Here is a 14990-nt window from a genome sequence, read left to right on the forward strand (position 1 = left end):
AAAAAAAAAAAAAAAAAAAAAGATTTAAAGCAAGGAAAAAGCCAAAACCCCGAAATACCAAGGAAACCAACCCTCTCACCTCTGGTGTAACGCAAAGGAGATAAGGGGGAGCCACCTAAGGACTCTGATTTAATATGTAAATTAAATATGTCCCTTTTGCTTGATCACTAACTCTGAGCTACCTTTCTATAAGGCTCCCCCAACACACACTTCCATCAAAAAGGGCAAAAATAAATGAAACATCCAAAAAACTATAGACAGAGATGGAGGTTAAGATCAAAGGCAGCCAGGGACCCAATCAGATGGTGACAACTTCCAGGTCCCCGTATGGCAGATGGGAGAAGTCATTAATCCTAAATAAAAAAGAGCTGAAGACAAAGAGTCAAAGTATTTGCTTCTGAGGCTCCCTGCTCTTCCAGAGTAGCTGTCCTTCCTCCTCCTCCTCCTCCTCCTCCTCTTCATCCTCCTCCTCCTCTTCATCCTCCTCCTCCTCTTCTGCTGCTGTTACTACCGCTACTGCTGCTTCTATTCCTGCTCTTCCCAAATAAACCATCTTCTTTAATTTTAAACTCTACTTAATTAATTCATTTCTAAAGCTGAGGGTTTATGATCCTGATAAAATCCCAATAGCTGCACATTCCAACAAAGCACCGTGTACGTCCCTCCCCAAACACAACAGTGACCTGCACCTGTCATCCCAGCTACAGTACTTGGGAAGTTAAGGCAGGAGTATCGTAAGTTCAAAGCCATCCTGGGCAACTTAGTGAGATCCTTTCTCAAAATGAAAAATGAAAAGCAGTGGTGACAAAGCTCAGTGCAAGGCCCCAGATTAAGCCCCCAGTTCTGGAGGCAAAAACCCTACAATGGAAGACACCTTTCCTCAGGCAAGAGTTTCTGTAACAACTTCTCTCCAAATTCAGGGTCCACGACAACCTTGTCCTCGCATCTTATAACAGAGATACTTTCTGCTCTTGGACAACAAAAACTATACTCAGGCTTTTGAGAAGCTCCGAGTTCCATTTTCTGGGGATAAAATAATGTTGGTGGACCTTTAAGTTTTGCTCCTGTTTTGTACACTTTCAGTTATTATCCCAATGTATCTGTGGTTACCATGTGTGCATGTGTGTGTGAGTGTGCGTGTGTGTAAGTGTATGGGTATATGTGTGTCTTTTATATATTAACATCCACCTGGCCTCAAAATGTTGGCAGTTCCACACATAGCCTATGCAGGTCTTTCATTTTAACCCCAGAAGTGTTCGAAGAGCATCCATTTACCCCAAAGCCACACTGTTCACTGTGGCTGGATATTAAGGTCTGCCTTGTGTGTGACGCCTGGCTGCCCAGAGGATCTCCTGCCCGGACACCAGTAAGGAGCAATAGAGCCACCACCAATGTCATGGGCCCCAAAAGTGCTGACATGCTTCCTCATATTAGCAAACCAATTATCCCTCTCCTTAATGACGCCTTCTTGTTCTTTATTATTATTCTGTTTTTATTACTTTTACTCTGCCATTTTTATCTTCCTTACACTCCATTCAAAGAAATAAAAGCACGATCTGCAGAAAAGGATGTCCTCATTTGTCCTTGCCATGCAAAAGCCTGGAAGCGCTGGACAAGGCGAGCACAGTGGCTCACTTGGATCACATGCCATGGTGATTCGGACCCACGAGGAGAATCTCACCTAGACTTGGAGGCCGGACTAACTCCAGGGAGCTGTGCAGACAGAAGCATTTCCGTGGTTGCCTCCAATCTCACTAGTTAAGAGAAGAGCTTATAGAAGAAAATACAATCATCTGCAGGCTCTTTCTTTAGAAAGACGGCCCTTCCTTGAGTACCCAGATAAAAGGATGACTGGTCTAAGGATTGGTGGATTGATACTGCGTTGTTACAATGAGAACAAGGTACACACAGAAACCACACTAAGATTAAGAAACTTCCACAACTTTTATCAGTTCTTCAAATAATGGAGCAAGTTCCTTTTCTAAGCTGACAATCAGTCCTGTATCGGCGTTGCTGCCTGCTATGAAACTCACCACCGAAGGTAAACGATTGAACTGAACCACCTGGTAGGCATTGTAGTAGCAGATGATGCTTTTGTTTTTTGAAAGTCCCGGTTTGCTCCCTTGGTCTGTTGCCAGCACAAAAGTAGACAAGAAGCCAGGCCTCAGAGCATGCTCCGGGGCATTGTCGTTGGCCACTTTAATAGCAGGGACTCCATCTCTATCTGACACAACAATCCCATGGAGCCCTTCAACACTTGGTAAGTGTTTTGTTTGCAGAACGGGGGAATAAACACAGGCCCTTGCACTTGCCAGGCAAGCACTTATTCTACTGGGCTATCTCCCTGGCCCCCCTCCCTTATTCATAATCCACTCAGGATAAGGGTGTTTTCATTCTGCTGCTTCACGTAGTCATTCAACAACACTTTATGGAGCTTTGACCAATGTGTCATGTGCTGCTCCCCACACCAGGGATTCTCCGGTGGGCCACACAGACAGGGTCCTGCTCAAAGCCCAGATCCCAGCCTCAGTTCCTGCAAGCTAGCACACCTTCCAGTGGAAACGATTCTTTTTTTTTTTTAACACAAGAAATTTAATATCTGCTTGATACACAGACATAACGTTTGCTCTTATGATCTAAAATACAAACCCATTAGTTACAAAAGTTTGTCAACTGCTATTCCCTATAGTGAGTGTGGTTATTCCGTATACCTAATTTGTATCAATATACTTACTTATGTATTTTTAAATTTTTTATTCATTTTAATGAGAAAAAAGATAAAATAGTGATGAAACTTTCAAAACGGGTTAGTGGGACGTTTACAATAATTAATACATTGCATATTGTTGTCTTCGCCTTCTGGTCCCCTCCGCCCTCAAAAGTGGATGGTGGGTGCTGTTAAAACACAATTTTAAGGAGGAAGTGTGACTCTCACACCAATGAAAAAGAACACATACTGTTGTTTTACTTGACTCATTATTGAGGAAACTGATGAAGCATTACAAGCAGTTTAAGGAAGTTGTTTGTTTGTTTTTTTTTAATCTCATATTTATGGACTTCCGGAATGTTGAAACGAATGTACCCAGGAAAGCAAAACAAGCTTGCTCCACAATGGTGTGAGAAGTCCTCTGAACCTCTGCCCCACGGCAGAGTTTGCATGTCTACAGTGAGAAATTGTTTTGTATCGCTGTGGTTTGTCTGTAACTTACAAAGCTGCAGCTGCCCTGGAGGGAGGGGTGCCCTGGGCAGTCGGGCTGCGCGGACCACGCCCTGGGGTGCCAGCTGCCGGGCTCCTGGGCTCCCTCCATCCCGGGCCGCACGGAGATCTTCATTGTAGGCGACACCAACCAGCGTGACTCTCTCCCACTAGGTGGCAGCAGCACCGCAACACCGCTTAGTTGTGACACTAAATCTCTGGACAGTGCCAAACACGCCTCAGGAAACAAAATTTATCTTAGCTGAGAACTACTAGGCTGTCAGAACAAGTACACGCAGAACACGGCAACACCCACACCAACACCTGGCCCCATAAGCTTGAAGAAATATTTCGAATCCTCGAATAATTATCTGTGCTCCTTTCTACAGAAATTCCTCAGTTTGGGGCTGGTGAGATGGCTCAGTGGTCTAAAGCACCTACTTAGAACAAGCTTAGCAAAGCACAGGGACCGCAGTTCAATTCCCCCAGCACCACATGCCAGCCAGCCCTGCCCCCTGGTGGGCTGAGCTGGTCACACACACACACACACACACACACACACACACACACAAGTAAATAAATAAATAAATAAATAAAAAGAAATTCCTCGGTTAGCCCTAATTCTCTGACACATTCACACCTATCTAGGAACCACTGTAGTATTGTTACCCAATACAGTGGGCCACCTACCTCCCCCCAGGCCCACAAAACCAAACACTTCTATGGCTTTAAGTCAGAGTTCGATTTTTTTTTTTTTTTTCAAGTCCTCTAGTAAGAATCTCAGACAAATTATTCAGTCTTTGACCTAGACCCTCAGGCAAGGACCACACTGTATACAAGTCTGAAAACATACTCATGAAAACGGTGCTTACTCTTATTATAAGTAATGGACTGGGGCTGTCTCTTCTCCTTTTGGTTGGCTGAGACCTACTGCTGATGGTTTGAATGGTTGTTCACTGTCAAACCCATGTTGAAAGTTAATTGCCATGGGCACCGAATTAAGGGGGAGAGCCACAGCATGGCAAGGCCGAGGTGGGGCTGCTGCTGGCATAAAAGGTGAGTCCTCCCTTGCTCTGTCTTGCCCGTCTGCCTTCCGCCATGGGGAAGTGCAATCAGAAGGCCTACACCAAATGGCAATCCCTAGTTTTTGGACTTCCCAGCCTCCAGACCTGTGAGGAAAGAAATCTCTATTCTTCACCAGTTACCTAGTCCATGGCATTTTGTGACAGCAGAATGAAACAGACTGAAGATATTAAATTGATTTCACAAGACCTAGTGAGTGGAGAGTAGTGGTTTCAGCTGCATAGCTTTTTGACCCCTATACTGCATGATCCCAAGAGAAAGGTTTGCTAAGTGAAGTTCACTGTACAGTATATTAAAGAAAAGAGTTGAAGATGGAGAAAGAAAACCCCTCAGACAGTATTCCTTCAAGGTACTGTTGCATTGCAGTGATTTCCAAAACATCCAATGTCTCTCTGAGACCAGCTATGGGGCTCAGTCTGTGGCAGAAGCCCCTAGGGCCATGGTCCAGTCTCTTGGGCAGGAGGGACTGCTTTGTGGAAGACAGTTTCTCCACAGACCAGTGATGGGGGTGTGTGTCTCTGTTACTTTTCTCTCGTTGCCTGGACAAAATACCTGACACCTAAAATTAAGGAAGGAAAGGTCTATTGAGCTCACAGTTGGTGGAGATTTCAGTCCATACTTGGCTGGCTCCAAGGCAGAGAGGCACATGGCAGAGGGCAGCAGTCCATGGAGATGGAAAACAGCAAAACAGCAAGAGCAAAAATGGAGGAGCAGAGACAGCAAAGGCAGAGGAGGCAGAGGCAAGCCTCTCTGCATCCGGGGATCAGCCCCAGGTGGGTGTAGCACTCACATCTGTAATCCTAGCAGCATTCACATCCATACCAGTATTGGGTCATGAACTAATCACAGCCTCTAGAAGTATGGCCTAAGACCTCACAAGGCTTTGGGGGAACAGCTAGACACAAACCATAACAGTACTAAGAATTGAACTCAGAACCTTGTGCTTCCCAGGCAGGTGCTTGTGCTGCTGAGCTATATCCCCAGCCCAAGTCTAGGCTTCTTAACAAAGCATGAAGAGGCTCCCCATGAGTAGACCCCTTCCTTTTCCTTCAGAATCATTTTCCCCACTGTCAACCTCATGCCCTAATCTACTACAATCATAGCCTATCTTCTCTCTCATATCTCTGGCTTATCTCTGATTTCCCCCCTTCTCATACAGATATGCCTATCCCTACTTTGCCCAGTAGGGGGCAAGCTCCTTGAGTTCAGAGCCCCAAGCCTGCATGTCTCTGTCCTTAGAACCTTACATTGACACATGGTAAAAGCTCAGTATGTAGTTATTGAATGGATAATTCCTGGATCATGTCAACATATTAAAAGTCCAGTGCAACCCAGACTGCACAACTGCTTACAGCTCATCAACATGAGTTAGCATACATGGAGAGGAGATAATATAATGAAAGCATAAAGGAAGACAAAAGAATTGAGCTAGAAGAACCAGCTTTCAGACCCCTCTCTGCCATAAACTGGTAAAGGCCGCCCACATCTCTTGGCCCCTGACCCCACTCCATCTCGGTCCTGTGGGCACATCTCCTCCTCACTCTGGTTTCCTCCTGCCTTCTTCTAAGAACCCTTGTGATTACACACAGCCCAGCTAGTAATCTGGAATAATCATCTCTCTACCTCTATAAATTTAATTTAATCCCAGCTGCAAAATCCCTTTTGCTATATAAAATAACATTTAGGGGCTGGGGAGATGGCTTAGTAGAATAAGTGCTTCCCTGGCAAGCACAAGGGCCTGAGTTCAATTCCCAGTTCCGCAAAAACAACAACAAAAAAAAAACAAACAAAAAAAAACCCTAAAGCCAAACAAGCCAACTAGGGGCTGGGGAGATGGCTTAGTGGAATAAGTGCTTCCCTGACAAGCACAAGGGCCTGAGTTCAATCCCCGGTTCCCCCAAAAAACAAAAAACAAAAAATAAAAAAAACAAACCCAAAACAAACAAGCCAACTAGATCAAAAACACATGAAAGCACACTTCAGTAAAGAGGATCTACTGACGAAAAAAAGAAAAAAAAAGCACAGAGAAAGTTTGAATATCACTGGCCCCCAGCAAATGCTAATTAAAACCATCGTTAGATGTCGCACCCCTCCCCGCCGCCGGGCAGTGGAAACAAAAATGGTGACAGCACCAAATGCTGCTATATTGCTGGTGGGAATGTAAAATGGCACAGCCACTCAAGAAGGCAGTGTGGCAATTTGTTTTCTTTTCAGTATTTTATTTATGTATTTGATACAGGCTCTTGCTATGCACGCAGTTCGGACTCATAGTGATCCTCCTGTCTCAGGCTCCCCAGCACTGAGATTACAGGCGTGTGAGCCACCAAGCTGGTTCCTGGGCCGGCACAGAGGCACTGCATGTGGTACTGGGGATTGAACCCGGGTCTTTCAGCTTGTCAGGCAGGCACCTAGGCCACCAAGCTATCTCCCCAGCCCCAGTATGGCAATTTCTGTAAAAAGAAAGTAAGTGTACAGCTGCCACATGATCCGTCAGCTGCACATTCAGGCATCTATCCTAGGAAGATGAAGACTCTGGTCTGTGCAGAAACCCGGGCATCAGTGTTCGTAGAAGCTTTATTTATAATAGAAAAAATTAGGGGCTGGGGAGATGGCTCAGTAGAATAAACGCTTGCCTGGCAAGTGCAAGGGCCTGAGTTCAATCCCCAGTTCCGCAAAAAGAAAAGAAACAAAAATGGGAGTAACTAAAAATGTTCCTTAAAATTAGAATGGTTGGGGGCTGGTGAGATGGCTCAGTGGTCTAAAGCACCTACTTAGAACAAGCTAAGCAAAGCACAGGGACCGCGGTTCAATCCCCCAGCACCACATGCCAGCTAGCCCCGCCCCCTGGTGGGCTGAGCTGGCCACACACACAAAATAAATGAAATAAAATAAATAAAAAATCTTAAAATAAAAATTAAAAAAAAAAATAGAGTGGTACTATGGTATAGTACGTCCATTGCGTGAACCTTCACTCACCAATTAAAATTAATCAACTACTTACATGGATCTCAAGGACATCATGCTGAGTGAAAAGGGAGAACTCTAAAAGGTCACATGGGGCCAGCCAGACAGCTCCGCAGATTAAAGCACCAGCTTGGGCAGACACAGGGTCTGGGCTTGGATCCCTGCACCCCCCACCCCATGCTGTGCCGGCCTCACCCCCAGGGCATGCTGAGACAGGGACTGTATGGGGCGCAGAGGCAGGCACCTGTAATCCCAGTGCTTGGGAGGCTGAACACAGGCAGATCACTATGAGTCTGATCTGTGCAGTGAGACCCTGTACAATACACACACACACACACACACACACACACACACACACGTCACACAATGCATGATTCTGTCCATAGATTTTGGTCCGAATGACATTATAGATATGTAGGACTGACCGGCAGGGAACAGGGCATAGCGTGATGGGACGGTAGAGGTAGATGTTAGTATAAAGGGCCGCGCGAGGGAGACCTTTGCAACGATGCAACAATTCTGTACCCTTGCTGCAGTAAGGTTTAGATGGACTTACACGAAGACACAACACAGAACGGCCCAATGTCAATTTGCTGAGCTTGATATTGTGCAGTAATTATATAAGGTGTAGCCATTTTCTCCACTTCCTGTTAATGTGCAAGTACTTAACATAACAAATTAAAATCACACTTCTATTACAGACAAACCACCCTGCAATGAAGTAACTTCTTTGAGGTGACCCATTAAAATGTAGGACGAAACACAGCGTGAGAGCCCGAGCTCACGCTTTGTGGCCCGACAGAATCGAGCCTGGAGCTTTGTTCTACCATTTACCTTCTTGTTTAATCTCAGAGAAACCCTGAAAATCCATGTTGTCAGCTTTATAATGTTCATATTACCCTTATGACAAGGTTACTGTCAGGAAAGCCTTCTGCATAGAAGTAATTCACAGATTTTAGGTTTTTCTCCTTCCTTTAATTCACCGAAAATTTTCTCATGAAAATTTAAAGTTGTTTCAGGTTTCTCAGTGTTGTTTGAAATATAGTGACAGCATAAGGGCTCGTCAGTCTTCAATTGCGAATTCACCCAGCTCTGAAATTCCTGTGTGCTGGGAAGCAACGCTAAGAGTTGCCACTAGGGGGCAGGCCAGCCCTCTGTTTAATGACAGTTTGGTCACCAGAGGACCAAGTAACTTGCTATATTTAGATTATGAAGTTTTTCTGCTTCCAATTTGGAAGAATTTCTGGAACAGCCTGATTTCTTCAGATTGCATGGGTCTCAGGTTTTCAAAAATGATCCAATAGTATACTTAGTTAAATTTGTTTCAACAGTGTATCAGATATTTATCAAGTTCAACTAATACACGCTGTATTAACACCAGAACTATGTTAAACATTCAGGCTCCGTGTGTGCGCGTGCGTGCGTGCATGCGTGTGTGTGTGTCTGTGCTTGTGTTTACAGGATGTTTTATGGATTCCACCTATATGACACCATGTAAGACATTGCGAAAGTATTGGTTCTCCTAACTTACAAAGCTTAGGGCCAGCAAGATAGCTCAGTGGACTAAGTGCATACTTCTACAAGTGCAGGGACCACAGTTCAATCCCAGGTCCCGCATGCTGCGCTAGCCCCAAGTTTGATTTGCTTTGGTACCTGGAATTGAACTCAGGACCTCACGCTTGCCAGGCAGGCACTGTGCCACCAAGCTATATCCCCAGCCCCAAATCAACTGTTGCTCTCCCTCTCTGGTCAAAAGTGACCAGCTAGGGGGCCTGCCCATTAGCTCAGTTGTTTAAGTGACTGCTGAAATAAAGCAATCAGGATGCTGTGGTTTGAGACCCAGATCCTCAAGCCTTACCAGACCTGCCCTGAAGGCATCCTCAGCCAGCCAAAAAAAAAAAGAAAACCAACCACAAAAGTGACCAGCTAGTCCCAGGTTTTCCTGGTGCTTTCTCCATTTTGTATCTGACAAATCCTACATCCCATAGAATCCTGGGAGACTGGGACAGTTGTGGGTCGCCCGCCATACCTAATTAGTTAGGGCCTCTCTCTGCTTCCGGGGTCAAGGTGACATCTGTACAGAGAAACGGAAGGGGACTTCAGAATGACCTATCCCATTTGTCACTGAACCCTTCTCGTCCTTCTATCAGGTAGACACAAAGCTGCCCTGTGAATCCCAGAACGGCATCCATAAGTAATTCTCAGTTAACAAATCCTGGAACTCCCCAGCAGGGCTGGAGAGTGACTGTGGGGAGGGGAGGGACCCTAGCCCAGCGGGAGGGTGAAGTGAAAGAGGCAAAATGCATAAGGGGCGGGGACTTCACTAGTGAGACTACAGCGCCTTCTTACATAAACTATAAATGCAATGTATTATCAAAACCAGAACAAAAGCCTGACGTGCAGAGAAGGAAGGGGAAGGAGGAAGGGCCGGCCAAATAGCTTAGCGCATTAGCGCCTGCACGCAGGCGCAGGCACTAGGGGTTCGATCCGTACCGGCCCTGCCCCCGGGGCACGCAGAGATAGCAATTGAGACTGGGCGTGATGGTGCACGGCGCATCACTACGAGTCTGATCTAGTAGTGAGACCCTGAACACCTTGTAGACCCTTCCCTAAAATACAGGAAGGAAGGAAGAAATGAAAAGAAAAGAAAAGAGGGGAGGGAGTGGGAAGCTGGGCTCCTTGGGGGTGGAACGGAGCCTGGCGCAGGCTGTTCATGGAAGATGGTGCGGGCCCTGGTAGGGATCTTGGATTCCGCGTAGAGAAGCTGCTGGAGAACCTCAGGGAAGGGAGTGGTCCAGCGTTCTATAGCAGTCACTGGGCTGCCATGGGCCAAGTGGAAACCATCCGGGACATCCCGCCAGCAGAATCAGACTCACGCCACTGGCCAGGTGAGCGCCCCGCCCCGCCCTCTCGGGCGCAGGACAGCAAGAACTCTGACCCACCAGGCCTCAGGGCTCAGGTTCTAGACTCCAGCCCGGGAGCAGGCAGTGGGGAGAATTCAGGTGGCCAAAGCAGGAGCTCCCAGAGCCAGCACTCTTGAATAGGTCCCCCACATGCTCACTTCACTTGCTCTTCTGGGGACCCATCTGACCTTTGCATGTGACACGGGCACACAGGGAGTACTTCTGAAGTGAAGCTTGGGGGAGGCAGAGGAGACAAGTTGGCCAGCCGGTGCCGCTAAAGTCACTCGGTGAGTCGCCTTCAACTAAGGCCGAAGAGACTGAGAGTTAGCATTCCTTGCTGCTGCGAGGCCCAGGTGGGTAAGCATGGCGAAGGACAGCCTCCAGGGCCAGGGAGATAGCTCGGCAGTATCAGAGCCTGCTTGGCAAGCACAAGGTCCTTAGTTCAATCCCCAGTACCAACAATATAAAAATAAAAGAACAGCCTCCAATTAAACACCTGAGATAAGTTAAGAAGGCCCAGTAAATGGATCCCCTGGGACCGGAAAGGCCGTGAGGCTGAGGAGGAAACAGCCTCCGCGGGGAGACTGACCAGTTGCATCTGTGTTTGGCCTGGAAACCAATAACGGATGCTGCTGGGACGTCGCCAGCGTTGCAAGGTAAACACGGCTGAGGGCTCCATGGCCGGCCTCCTCCCTGACAGTGTGTTTGATCTGGCGGGGACCAGAGTGAGAACAGACACAGGTACCGCGTGATGGTGACGTCACCTGAGAGAAGCAGCGGCCGGGTTGGTGGGAGAGCCACCGTCCAGCCCCCTGGGGCGGGCCTGAACTAGCCTGGGCTAATCACTTCCGCCTGGGTGGGGGACAGTCCTCTCCCGGGTAGTACTGAGGCCCTGAGGAAGCGGGCTTGGACTGTCTCTGCTCAAGTCTTTGGCTAGCTTGAAGTAAAGAAATAACAAGACCCTGTCTCAAAAAAAGAGAAAGGAAAGGGGAGGGGAGCTAGCTCAGTTGAATAAGTGCTTGCCTGGCAAGTGCAAGGGGCTGAGTTCAATCCCCGATTGCACAAAAAGAAAAAAAGGAAAGAAGACATAGCAGATACATTCTTGAATCTTTCATAGGATACTATCACTTTGACATGGTCCTAATTGTTAAACACCCCATCGTGGTATTTTTCCCACTGTGGGTGGGAAAAATCAATATATTTATATGCTCCCTCCCTCAGCTGGGAGCTTCCTAGGACAAGGATACTATGGACTGTCCGAGAGTGTAGCGTTGTACCCAAATGTGATGTTTGTCTCATGAATAATCATGACTGAAGCCACTCCAGGATTTTTCTGGGTGTTTGTTTGTTTTTGTTTTTGTTTTGTGGGAGGGGTGTTTCTGGTTTTGTACCAGGGATTGAAGTTAGGACCTTGCACTTACCAGGCAGGCACTTATGCGTGGCAACCTCCAACGCAGACACTAGAGCAAGAATCTCCCTGTGAATGGGGAGGTGCCTTCAGAGCCGTCGGTGCTGCTACTTCATGTCCAGCCATGAGCAGTCTTCTGGCCACACCTTGTGTCCCAGCTGAAGCAAGGCTGGACGTCCACACCTAAAACCCAAAGCCAGGGAGGACAGGGTGAGGGTCCTCCGTGCTTCACACATGAGCAAAGGAAAACCTTGCAAATCTCTCTTTGTTATTCATTATTTTTCTGATACTTGTTGACTAGGAAAGCTTATAGTAAAAAATTAAATATTCTTTTTTTGAAAAATTACATTTTCTAATGATTTAAAACCTATTTTGTTATTAGTCAGCCATCTCGACATTCATTAGTGAGTTTGTTACATGTACGTGTGGAAACGTTATCTACTGAGTCACGCTGGCTTTGCACTCACTTTATAGCTCAGACCAGCTTCAAATTCGCAATGATTCTCCTGCCTCAACCTCCCAAATGCTAGGATCACAGGCATGTGCCAACATCCCAGGGATCTGGTGGTTTTCAGAGGGATCAAACTCAGGACCTTGCAATAACTTTGTGGTCCCTCAATAACTTTGTGGTCCCTCAATTCAGGGCACAACATGCCAGGAAAAAGTCAAACTATCTTATGACTCCAATTTAGGTCTGGGCCCCAAACCCTGGAGACCTCTACTATATCCCAGGAAAATAATAGTGCTCAGGCAGCTTCTCTTCCTCTCCTGCTCTTCCTTCTTTAGTGTCAGTCCTTTATCTGCCAACCACCCAAGAGATATTCCTGCAGGACAGACAGACAGACAGACAGACACACACACACACACACACACACTCTCTATTTAATGACAAGCAGAGTGCATGGGAGTCATATGTCAGCACAAATGTTTTTTGTTTTTTTGTTTTGGCGGAACCAGGGATTGAACTCAGGCCCTTGCGCTTGCCAGGCAAGTACTTATTCTACTGAGCCATCTCCCGGGCCCCAGCACAACGGTTTTTTACTTCGCCTAGTGAAAAACAAAACCAAGCAAAGCAAGGATTTTCGCATGTGCCGTGCTCTTCAAATAATCCCGGATACAGCCAGGCCTGTCTACCTGAATCTTGTCTACGAGTTACTTCTGCTGTTTGATCTCCGCTTTGCTTCTATTTCCGAGGTTACCTTTGGCCTCTAGTGATTTGCCATTACTACAACACATGGTGTATTGGTCAGTGTTTAGTTTAAGAAAACAGAATCCGCCCTTGACAGTTTACACAGAAAGTATTTAACTCAGAATCAATTAAGTCTTACAAGCTGGACATGGTGGGGCACGCCCGTAATTCCAGCGTTTGGGAGGCTGACGCAGGAGAATCACTGTGCGTTCAAAGCCAGTCTGAGCTCTTTTTGTCTCAAAATGAAAAAAAATTTAAAAATAGATAAATAAATAAAATCTTAGTGTATTGTTGGAAGCCTTAAAGCTTTAAATCTAGATCAAGCATTTAAGAACCTTGCACTAGGGCTGGGGAGATGGCTCAGTGGAATAAGTGCTTCTCTGGCGAGCGCAAGGGCCTGAGTTCAATCCCTGGTTCCACAAAAAAAAAAAAGAACTTTGTACTGACCAAGTTCTTGAACTCCTGTATCTATACCAATGAAATAGTACTGTCCCACAGGCTGCTGCTACCTCCCGCCCCAGCTCTAGCACTCTGGCTACAGTCTGCAGGGCAAGATGCCTCGTATCCTGTCACCTTCTCAACTTAACTCAGTTCTGAGTTCAAATGTCACTTGAGTACTTATGATTGACAGGATGGGAATCAGATTCATAGCCCAAGGGGGTGGTTAGGGTTTCACCTCTGCGATGTGGGAAAGTACACTACAAGGGGACAGACTGGAAGTACAGGCAGCCAGTATACAGACCCACTGTGCCAGCTGCACTTAGGTTGGCTTTACCCTCTGCCCTGAGAGGTCTTGGTACCCGGATGCTAACCCAGTCAGATCTCTAGGTCAATAGTATCAGCATGGCCTGGGCATTTTTAGAACTAAGCGTCTCAGATGCCACCTCTACTCCATTAGCTCCTGCATTGAATAGGCTTTCTCCCTGAAGAGAATCTGAGTTATGGGTATGAAGTAAAGTCTGAGCATCTGCTCGTAAAATCCTAACATGTAGCAAAGTTAGAGGACTTATGTCCTAGGAGATAAGAAATCTTGGCTCTGGGCTTCGTACTCAGGCCTCATTGACGAGGTTGTAGTGCTGTGGCCTTGCTGTCTCACTGAGACTGGGTACCAGGACCCTCTCTTGATCTGAACAGAGAGCCCCAAGCAACCTCAGAGTTGTTACCAGTGCCACAGTTGGCTGTTGAGTTGGAGAGACCATGAAAAACAGAAAGCTGCTAAAAAGTTTTGACTTCCAAAGTACCATGGGAAATAAATTCCAAGCAAGGGAGTTTCCACATGGACTACACCCTTTTCCTAAAGTCTCCTACTTGAGCATTTAACACAATCATCCAGACATGGTACATCCATTAAAATGCCATGGAAGTGAATTGGATGCTAGCAATATACTATGCTTTCTTAATTAGTACAAACGCTTTCAGATTGTTCATTTTTGTAACAATATATACTGCACAATCAACTAAAACTTGGGCTCGAACATATTTTCACTGGGCTGGTACTACCAGGCATGTCATGGCCCTAGTGAAGGTATGGCCCATTATATTTGAAGGCAGTTAAGCTCTTGGTTTATTTATTTATTTTTTTTTATTTTTTAAATTTTATTTATTTTTGTGTGTGTGTGTGTGTGTGTGTGTGTCCAGCTCAGCCCACCAGGGGGCGGGGCTGGCTGGCATGTGGTGCTGGGGGATTGAACCGCGGTCCCTGTGCTTTGCTAAGCTTGTTCTAAGTAGGTGCTTTAGACCACTGAGCCATCTCACCAGCCCAAGCTCTTGGTTTAGTTTAAAGTAGATCTGCTTTATAGCAGCATTTTAGTACATATGGAATCCAGGCCATATTCACTGAATCTACTATGTGGCATACTATGTTATGGGGTATATTTGTCCACATAGCGTCTTTTCAAAATTCCAAGAAATATTTGCTGATCTGGGGTACAATTGGTTTTTCATTCAAAGCTGGCCATACACTACCTACGGGGACTTCAAAGCCACCAAGGTGAATAGTACTGCCCCATCCCCTCCTTGTCTCCCCATTTCTCTGGCAATGATATCACATGACCCCTATAAGCCATAGTGTTGTAGGCAGCTGAGGTAGAAATAGTCAGGATAGGCAGACAGGGATGGGTTGTCCAAGGAGCCAGTGTGGAAGATGAGCTACTTTGCAACTGTGGGAGAATCAGGCACTTCCACCATGGGCCAGACCTCAAGACAAAGGACAAAACAAATGCACCCACATACCTGCCTAGGGATAAA

At 46.4% G+C, this 14990-nt stretch overlaps 1 pseudogene; it reads right to left on the minus strand.

Annotated features, from left to right (window-relative positions):
- The window catches only part of LOC101568355, a 10359-nt pseudogene extending 2245 nt beyond the window's left edge, over positions 1-8114 (minus strand).
- Positions 8115-14990: the final 6876 nt, after the last annotated feature.

Source organism: Octodon degus, unplaced genomic scaffold (genome assembly GCF_000260255.1).
Source record: "Octodon degus isolate 3935 unplaced genomic scaffold, OctDeg1.0 scaffold00162, whole genome shotgun sequence".
Taxonomy (NCBI): Eukaryota; Metazoa; Chordata; class Mammalia; order Rodentia; family Octodontidae; genus Octodon; species Octodon degus.